We start from the raw sequence: 9356 nt of genomic DNA, 5'->3' as shown, positions 1-9356 counted from the left end.
ATTTGAAATGGAGAGCAAGGGTGAGTTTATAGAGGTTAAGGAGTCAGGGATGATATGGTAGCACATATTAAATAATCACTGTTTACATGTTAAAATAAATGTTTATGTATATGTGTCCATATACATAAGTGTTTTATATGGAAATGACCCATTTGCAGTATTTGGATATTTATAAAATATATTTATAACATGTTTCATACTTTTAAAAATCTACAACAGACGGACTAATCTCAGATATAGAGCTTCTTTAGAGATTTCTAAGTATTTTCCAGTGTCTAAACCTCAGTTTGGTGTCATATACTGCATGGTAGTAAAGTATTCAAACATTTTCATCTTCAAAAAAGTGCTTTTCAATCAGCAGTTCTCTTGAAATTGGCTAGCATTTCTTGGGCATTCAGGAGTTTTATTATCTTCTCAATATCAGTTCATTATATACTTTTGTAAATATTGTTACTTTATGGAGAAGTACACATTCCTGTTATATTAGATTATATAATAAAAGAAGTTTAATCCTCACATATCGTTAAGTGTAGGGAAAATAAATTTTTCAGAGGAAAAAGAAAGTAAAAATACGACTCTCTTCAACAATGTTAGATGATTCAGAATATCCTATTGTTATGTCATAAAAAGCCTTGAAGAGAGATGACGATGTGAACATATACTGTGAGCTAATACTCCCTCACTTTTAAAATAGCCTTCACTCTTACATATCCCTTGAAATAATAAGTGGGGCATAAAAATATGAATAACAAAAACATCTATCACTGCTGCAAATTTAGAACAGAAACAGTTCAGAAATATCAAATACATTCTCTTAGATATAGCAGAAAGATGACCCAAATAATATTCCAAAGTCCAATTCATAACTTCCTTTTAATAAGAACTTACAATGACTCAAAAATAAAAGAGTAGGGAAGGTATGCTGAACCCAACCAATAGCCATTAATGTGGCATTTTTGGGAGGTACAAAAAATAACAGATATCTTCAATAGAAAAAGTAATATCTCCTTATGCACGTGTCTTTAGATCAATTCCTGATCAGTGGAAGCCTGACCCGGGAACTGATCCTAGGAACAGCAGATCATGACCTGAGCCAAAGGCAGTCGCTTAACCAACTGAGCCACCCAGGCGCCCAAGAATAGATTATTTTATGCCAGATATCTGAAGATTTTTTTCTTCTTATAAATTAAAAAATATTTTCTCAGTAATGCTTAGAAATTTTTTGGTAAGATGGAGGCTTATTTATTTATTTATTTATTTAGAGTGCACAAGCAGGGGGGGAACTGATGGGGAGGAAGAGGGAGAGAGAAAATCCCAAGCAGATTCCCTGCTGAGCATGGAGCTGACCAGGGGTTCCATCTCATGACCCTGAGATCATGACCTGAGCAGAAACCAAGAGTCAGACATTTAACCGACTGAGCCATCCAGGAAACCCTGTAATGCGTAGAATTTTTGAAGAAGCCCTGACCGATGTAGATATAAAATTTGCTAAAGTTCATACCATTTTTGTACATTCTGAAGCATTAAACAAGGTTGGTTGGTTGTATATTTGGTACATCATACTTGTAGGTACTCACTATAAATGATTAGGGGATAATGTTCATGCCTGTATGTTTCCTTGACGTTAGAATAGCAGTCCAAATCCATCAGAAGCCAGAATTACGTTGCTTCTAAACAAACAAAACAAAACAAAACAAAACAAAACAAAACAAAAACTTCCAATGGCTTCCCACCTCACTCAGACTTAAAATCCAACACCCTGCATTTTCCTACAAGGTTCTCACAACCTCTGCAACACACATTTTGGACATCATTTCCTCTTCCCCCCTTGTTCACTTCATCCAGCACTTCTTGCCCTCTTTCTGTTCTTCCTTCACTACAAGCACAATGCTGATTCATTTACCTGGAAAAAAGGATCTTCTTCATCTACCCATCTGTTTTACTCCCATCTTCCATCCCATTACATCTTTAATTGTCAATTGCTCAGTGAGGTATTCCCAGATGACTTTCATTTTTTTATGACTGCTTTAAATTGCAAGTAGCCCCCAACTCAATGTCCTCCTTCTTAGTCTTATTTTTATTCTTAACCTCCATTACTTTTAATATACTATACATTTTATTATTTATTATAATAATATACGTCTTGCTACACTGGAATATAAACACTACGAGGACAGAGTTTACTAATACACTGTTTAATTTATTAATTTATTTTCTTCCTATGACAATGTCTAGTACCAAATGGTGCCTGGTAAAACTTGTTGAACAAAAGAATAGTTTACTCCTTCTAATACATGAAAAAAAATGCATTTGTGTACCTAAAATAACTTTCTACATGTTCAAGCACCTACATGTTTAATTATTAGGATTTTTTTCCTTTAAATCACTAAATAACCTATCAGGAATAGCATAGGAATGTGTGAATAGGGGCGCCTGGGTGACTCAGTCCTTAAGCATCTGCCTTTGGCTCAGGTCATGATCCCAGTGTTCTGGGATCGAGCCCTGCATTGGGCTCCCTGCTCCGCTGGGAGCCTGTTTCTTCCTCTCCCACTCCCCCTGCTTGTGTTCCCTCTCTCACTGGCTGTCTCTCCCCCTGTCAAATAAATAAATAAAATCTTTTTAAAAAATTTAAAAAAAAGAATGTGTGAATAACACACACACACACACACACACGTGAATTATCTTATTATTAAAACATTTATGAATTAACTCATTATTTGATCGAATCCCCAAAGTACATATTTTAGGAAACCCTCGAGACTAATTGGAGATGTGAAATAAGAATGAGTATTAATGTTAGCACTCTGACTATGTAAAAAATACAACAAAACACTATTTTTTTAAGCACTAGCACCTGTTAGAAAAGATAAATTTTGTGAAATGAAAGCTGTGAATTCTCTGGAGTATTTTTGCATCTTATGGTATCAGAAAGAGAAATTATGAAATAGAGTGGAAGGAATGCCTTAAACTAAACCAATCCATAAAAATATCAGATTTATCATTAAATCTCTATTAAAAATAATGAAAAATATTATAATAAAACCTGAGATATTGGAGGTCACATTGTCTTTGCATTCACTGGTTAATAGTTTAATTTTCCTTATTCTAATTTCATTGACTATTCCTTAGGAATATACTTTTTTAAGTATATAAACCATTATAACCATTGTTATATTTTTGAAAAGTGACTTCCATAAATTTATCATCATTAAAAACGAATACACAGACATATTAGCACTGGTAATCATTTCTCACCACCAATATTCTTTACAAATTCTATTCATAGAACGTTCTACTTCTAACAATCATTGATCAAGATTGTCCTTAATGTTGAATAACCAACACAAAATTTAATGCAGAATTTAATGACTTCTCTAAAGTGATCAATACTGATTTTCTTTAAGAATGCAAAATATTGATACACAATTCTTTTGCATTTTTTTTAACATTTCCACTTTCAGTAACATTTTTCTCTTAAGATTTGCTTGCCACTTATTTATTCATTTATGACTTTGTTATTTATGATCAGAATAGGAAATTCTCTTTCTTTTAATAATAACAATGAGAATGTAATTTTATTTTATTGTTTCGAAGCTTTTGAATATTTATTTTGAATTAGTAATTCCTAAAATAAATTTAATATATTTTAATCACATTCTTTTCCTTGAATTTCAATTATAGGAGAAAATTATGTTTAATTACAGAAGAGAAGTATATCTGTTTCTTTTCCATTTCCTCCTTAACATTAAACCCACAACACTAACCTTTGTGCTTAATTGAAGAAGAAAAATTTCAACCAATTGAAGTAGCAGTGGCAGAAATATGAAGATGCTTTTGATGTAAGTATTTCCATTAGTAAACTAAAAATAAAATAAAATATATAGTTTTTGTAAAAAAAAATACAAACTAATTCAGAGTAAGGCAAAATGCTAGTGATCTTCAGGGCTGTGCAGGTATTTGATAAGAGTTAGCTGTTTTTAATTGGGATAAACCATATTAAATAGACCTTCTATAATTGTTTATTCTTTTAATCACACATGGTAACTTTTCCAAGGCTAATTATTTTCCCTTATCCAGAATGAATTTTCTGTGGCATTTAGTAAATTCTGATCAGTTTGTCTTCTGAAATGTTGATGTGTATTTGATGTTAATTCAAAGCGTTATTTGAATATTTCTTTATATTCATCTTTAAGGTTCAAAAGCTTCCACATACATCACACATCCTTTGAACAAAGAATGATGTGATAATGAGAGGGAAATGTGCTTACCAAATGCATAGGATATAATAGCATTTGCTCCCTGACCTGCATCAAACAAAAAAACAAGACAAAAGGAAGAATGAAAAGAAACTGCCAGGCATTGGATTAATTGAGTTGGTTTCCTCACTAAATAAACAATTTAGAGCTTCTCATCACTTCTCAGTGCATATTCCTATGTCATTTCTGGTAACAGTTCAAAGCTGATTTTGTGATTTCTCTGACTAGGTATCAAAGTTTCAGAGAGTATCTTTTTTTTTTCTTTTTTAAAGTACTTAGACTATGGATAAATAGTCTGTTGGACATAAACTATGCTGCAGCTTTTTGAATTTGTAATGGAGAGGTTTTATCAGACTTACATACTCACATACATATCCCCAAAGTGATGTCTTACAGAGGTACAGAACAAATCATTTCCTCGATTTTAATGTCAGATTCAATGACTGGAGATCTTCATATTATTCTGGAAGCTACTTAAATAACTGTCCTTCCAAGAAAACAGGGTGGGGAAAGACAGGTTGGTTGGAATCTATTCTTTTATACATTTTGTTCGTGAATTTTTACTTGGTCTGTAGATCTTATCCAATTACCACCCATTTTTTCTGAATTTTGTTGTGAAACGTTTATTTGCATCATCTGTTGTATCCTGCAAACTGCTATTATTTGTGTCTCTTTCCCTTTTCATCATTATCTGCCAGCATTAATCAGAATCACTATTTCTAAGAAGGTTTTAATTAAAAATATTTGGAAAAATACACACCTGTTCATTATTAGCATTCCCCATATGCTTAAATACATGTAATAAGCTTTCATTTATTTTATTTTTTGTCATAAGCTTGTTTTTATTACTGCAGCTTTTTAAAACTTTTATTTTATTTAAATTCAATTAATTAGGGGTGCCTGGGTGGCTCAGTCGTTAAGCATCTGCCTTTGGCTCAGGGCGTGATCCCAGCATTCTGGGATGGAGCCCCACATCAGGCTCTTCTGCTGGGAGCCTGCTTCTTCCTCTCCCACTCCCCCTGCTTGTGTTCCCTCTCTCGCTGGCTGTCTCTATCTTTGTCAAATAAATAAATAAAATCTTTAAAAAAATAATAACAAATTCAATTAATTAACATATAGTGTATTATTAATTTCAGAGGTAGAGTTCAATGATTTATCAGTTACATTATATCACATGCCCTCTTTAACGCCCATCACCCAGTTATCCCTCCCCCACTTCCCCTGCAGGGTCCCTCAGTTTGTTACTCAACCATCAAAAAAAAAGAAATGAAATCTTACTATTTGCAATGATGTGGATGGAACTAGAGGGTATGCTAAGCAAAATAAGTCAGTCAGAGAAAGACATCATATGATTTCACTCATATGTGAAATTTAAGAAACAAAACAGGATCATAGTGGAAGAGAGGGAAAAAAAAATATGAAGTCAGAGAGGGAGACAAACCTTAAGAAAACCTTAACTATAAGTTTTAATATTCAAACTTACATTACCTGATCCTCCAGTTTTTTGCAGTCTTTATGGTCTTCTTAATCCAATAAAATGATCCCAGCTTCCAACCCAGGTTGTACTAAAAATCTCCCACTACCATTATATCACTTCTGATGATGCTTCAAGAGTTGTTTATATTTTTCTATGACTCCACACCTCCGATATTTGTTTCTAGACCCAGTCTTAGTTTTCACCTGCCACAGCTGTCCTCTTTACCCTTCTTCCATTTTGTCCATGTGTTTGCTTTTCCTCAGCTTTAATTTCCCCAGGAAAACACACACACACACACACACACACACACACACACACACACACACACACACGACTATAGCAGTGATATTTTGAAAGTTTCAAGATAACAAGAATGTAGTAGGAAAGTAGAGATGAAAGACCAAATCAGAATAAAAACCAAATTAAATACTAGTATTCTTCCAAGTATTCTTCCAAGTTCCTTTTTCATCTTTCGTCCTCGCCAACTTATATTTCTTATTATTCATCATTCTCCCCAAACCCAACCTACACACCATTTTGTGGATTTTTTCCCCTTTCAATAGCCATTTTTAAATTCCTAAAAATACATTTTCTCTATAGTTTTGAGAAGACAGTTTCTGCATTTTTGACTATATGAAGTGACATAACTCCTAAATTACTCTTTCAATTTTGGTATACCTTCTTTCCCCATCCAAATAAATAACAACAAATAAAACAAGCAAGTAAAAGCCATTGTGGGTCATACTTATAAGAATCACTTAAGGTTTAAAATGAAGGGCCTGGACCCTTCTCAGACTTACTTGTTTGGAATTATTGAGCCATTGGCACAGCACCCTGCCTTTCAATGAGTTGGCAAGGTGATGATCAAAACCACATAAGGTTTGACAGTCACCTATGTGAAAATAAGAACATTCCTCTCCTAAGAATTACAATATCCTTTTTAGATCTCTTGCCCAAACATGAGATAGATTTATGTATTTTTATCTTGTAAATGGTTTCCACTCATTTGAAACATAGAGCTTTAGAAAATACTTTTTTAAATATTTCATTGAAAAATAATGACATTGATATAAAATGATTTATAATCACCTTTATATAAGTGAAATTTCGCAATAAAAATGATGATGCTACAATGACGTTTTCATTATTTGTAATTCATCACATAATATGTATTCATCACTTATGCCAAAGCATTTGAAGTGTTTACACAAATCATTGTACTATCCTTAGTGAAAATACAAAACTGCCCTCCTGAAACTGAGAGTCCAGGGAGGAAAGCCTGGAATGTGTACAAATTGGTATCAAGCCAAATACACCTTGGTAATTATTATTAAAAGAGCCTCCAGTAACAATTTTATAAAGAGGAAATATTTTAGCTCTAAATCATTTAATTACATTTAGCTCTAAATCACACAAATATTTTTAAGCAGTTGTTAAGCCGACAGTGTTTGGATGTTTGTAGATGTGATAAAAACAAATGCTCAAGGCAGGAAAAGAGTAAGTCCGTGGGACAGTTGGTTAGGAAACATCATTGTCTGAGGATTAAATGAGAATATATACGAGAGTTTCATAAATCAAGAGAGTCTTTTTGTTTGTTTTATATTTGTTCATTAGCACAGTAACAAATGCAGACTAAGTAATGCACAGCATATAACCAATCCACTAAGCAACTCCTTTGCATACCTTTCAGTTAACAGTTTAAGGCTTTCACAAGTCATTAGTCAAAACTCTCATCTTGGCATGAGGAAGTAAGTTGGCATATAAAATAAAATACATAAGTACTCATTTTGTAGATGGTGTCTTATCGCCATGTATCCATTATATATATATATATATATATGTATATATATATATATATGTATATATATATATATATATATGACATGACAGTGTTTTGATAAAAAATTTAAAAGAATATAGAGACATGACAGTCTCTAAATACTGTTAAATATCAATGTTCTCTCCCAAGAAGGGAAAAGAAATTCCAATTCCTTTGATCAAAAAAAAAAAATATATGTAGTCTTGGAAGGACTCTACATAAGTGGCCATGTGTGCAGCCTGTAGAAAATTAAGCTATAAGCTATTTTAAATCTACAGACTATAAGCAACTGAACCCAAATGTCTATTCTCTGTACTACATTTCAGCTAATATTGCAGAACTAATGACCATTTTAAAAGTTGCTATTATCAATTCTGTCTACTGTAGCAAGATACCTTAAGTTACAACAAAATCTTAAGAAATATGATTGAATAATATCTGATATAGAAATACCCACCTACCCCACCCTTCAAAATCACAAACAGTGCTCTCTGTGACAAATAATATAAGAATTGTGAAAACCCAATTTATGAAGTGTATCTCTTGGTCCACTTTCTGGCCATTCTGTCATGTTCTGCTCTGTTTTCCTATACTCAGTGGCAATCCTTCCCCCCAAATGGTCAGCAGGATTACAGTCTGTAAGAAGGGAGCAGATAGGGAGGAGAACTTCAGAAATGATTAGTGCTGGACTCCAATTATCCTTTAATATGTTCAAGCAAATAACTCCTTGACTGTTATTGTTATAGTGATAGATTCTTGTCCAAAATGTAACCTTTGGAGGGTTGAAGGAGTCTTCTGGTGTAAAAGTGGTATTAAGGAAGAATACACCACCCTCAAACATGGATCTTAAAGGCCCTAGAATGGTCGATCTGCATTCATAGATGTTACCACCTTTAGGACCAGCACTATAGTGAGATGGAGGGTCTACAGCGATGTCTGTCAGTTCCTTCTGAATCCTGTTGATGCTGGTTTGGAGTTTTTGCTCATTCTGACTTTACTCTCTTCTTGGGGGTGTTCGTTTCTTTCTGGGTTTGCTGGTTGGAGGATGAATATGAGGAGGAGCTGGTGCTGTCCCTCAAATCCTCATCCCACATAGAGAACTCCCCGCCTCCAACAAACAGCCCCAACCCCGCAGCAAACAGCCCCTCTCTTTGAGCTTGCTTCTTCCTGCCTTGCTGCCACTGACGGGGACCAGGAGGCTGCTACTGAGGGCGTGGCCACTCCTGTCTCACTCCTGGGAGAGAAGCGCAAGTCAAATTAAGTGATTCTCAAGCAAATAGCGTTTCATAATATTGAAGTAAGAAGATAGTATTTTAAATTAGATGAGAGATAATAAGGGGCTATCACTACACAAGAGAGTTTTGACTATGGTTTGAGGGCCAGGAAATCTAGACAATGAATATCATTTTATTCAAATGCTGAAAATATAAAAATCCTTAGCATAAGAATTATGGGGGTGTTTGCTAAATTCAACTACTGCAAGTGTTTTGATAAAAAATTTAAAAGAAAAGGGATATTTTAAGAAACATAACATAGTAAATGCAAATTATAGATCAAAATTATATCAATTCTAATTACAATCTTCAAATTTTCTTGTAAGAAGAAATGTCTCAAAATGATAGTCACAAAAGATAAATACTTACTTTCAGTAAGGCTTTTTATTCAAGCTTAAAAAAAATGGCAAATGTATAATTACCTGATTTGATCAGAACGGCTACTGGCATTAATAATACTGGAATTGTTTGCAATTATTTATGATTTTTAACAAACTATTACCAACTATAGAAAAAACTATAATCCCTAA

General features: G+C 33.5%; 1 pseudogene; it reads right to left on the bottom strand.

The window, feature by feature from the left end:
* Nucleotides 1-8079: 8079 nt before the first annotated feature.
* Nucleotides 8080-8646, bottom strand: LOC123793081 (ubiquitin-conjugating enzyme E2 E1 pseudogene; annotated as a pseudogene).
* Between the last annotated feature and the right edge of the window lie 710 nt (nt 8647-9356).

This window comes from Ursus americanus, chromosome 13, assembly GCF_024610735.1.
Source record: "Ursus americanus isolate L20-20 chromosome 13, mUrsAme1.1.p, whole genome shotgun sequence".
NCBI classification, from domain to species: Eukaryota; Metazoa; Chordata; class Mammalia; order Carnivora; family Ursidae; genus Ursus; species Ursus americanus.
Note: the sequence above shows the minus strand (reverse complement) of the source record. Positions and strands in the feature narration are given on the sequence as shown.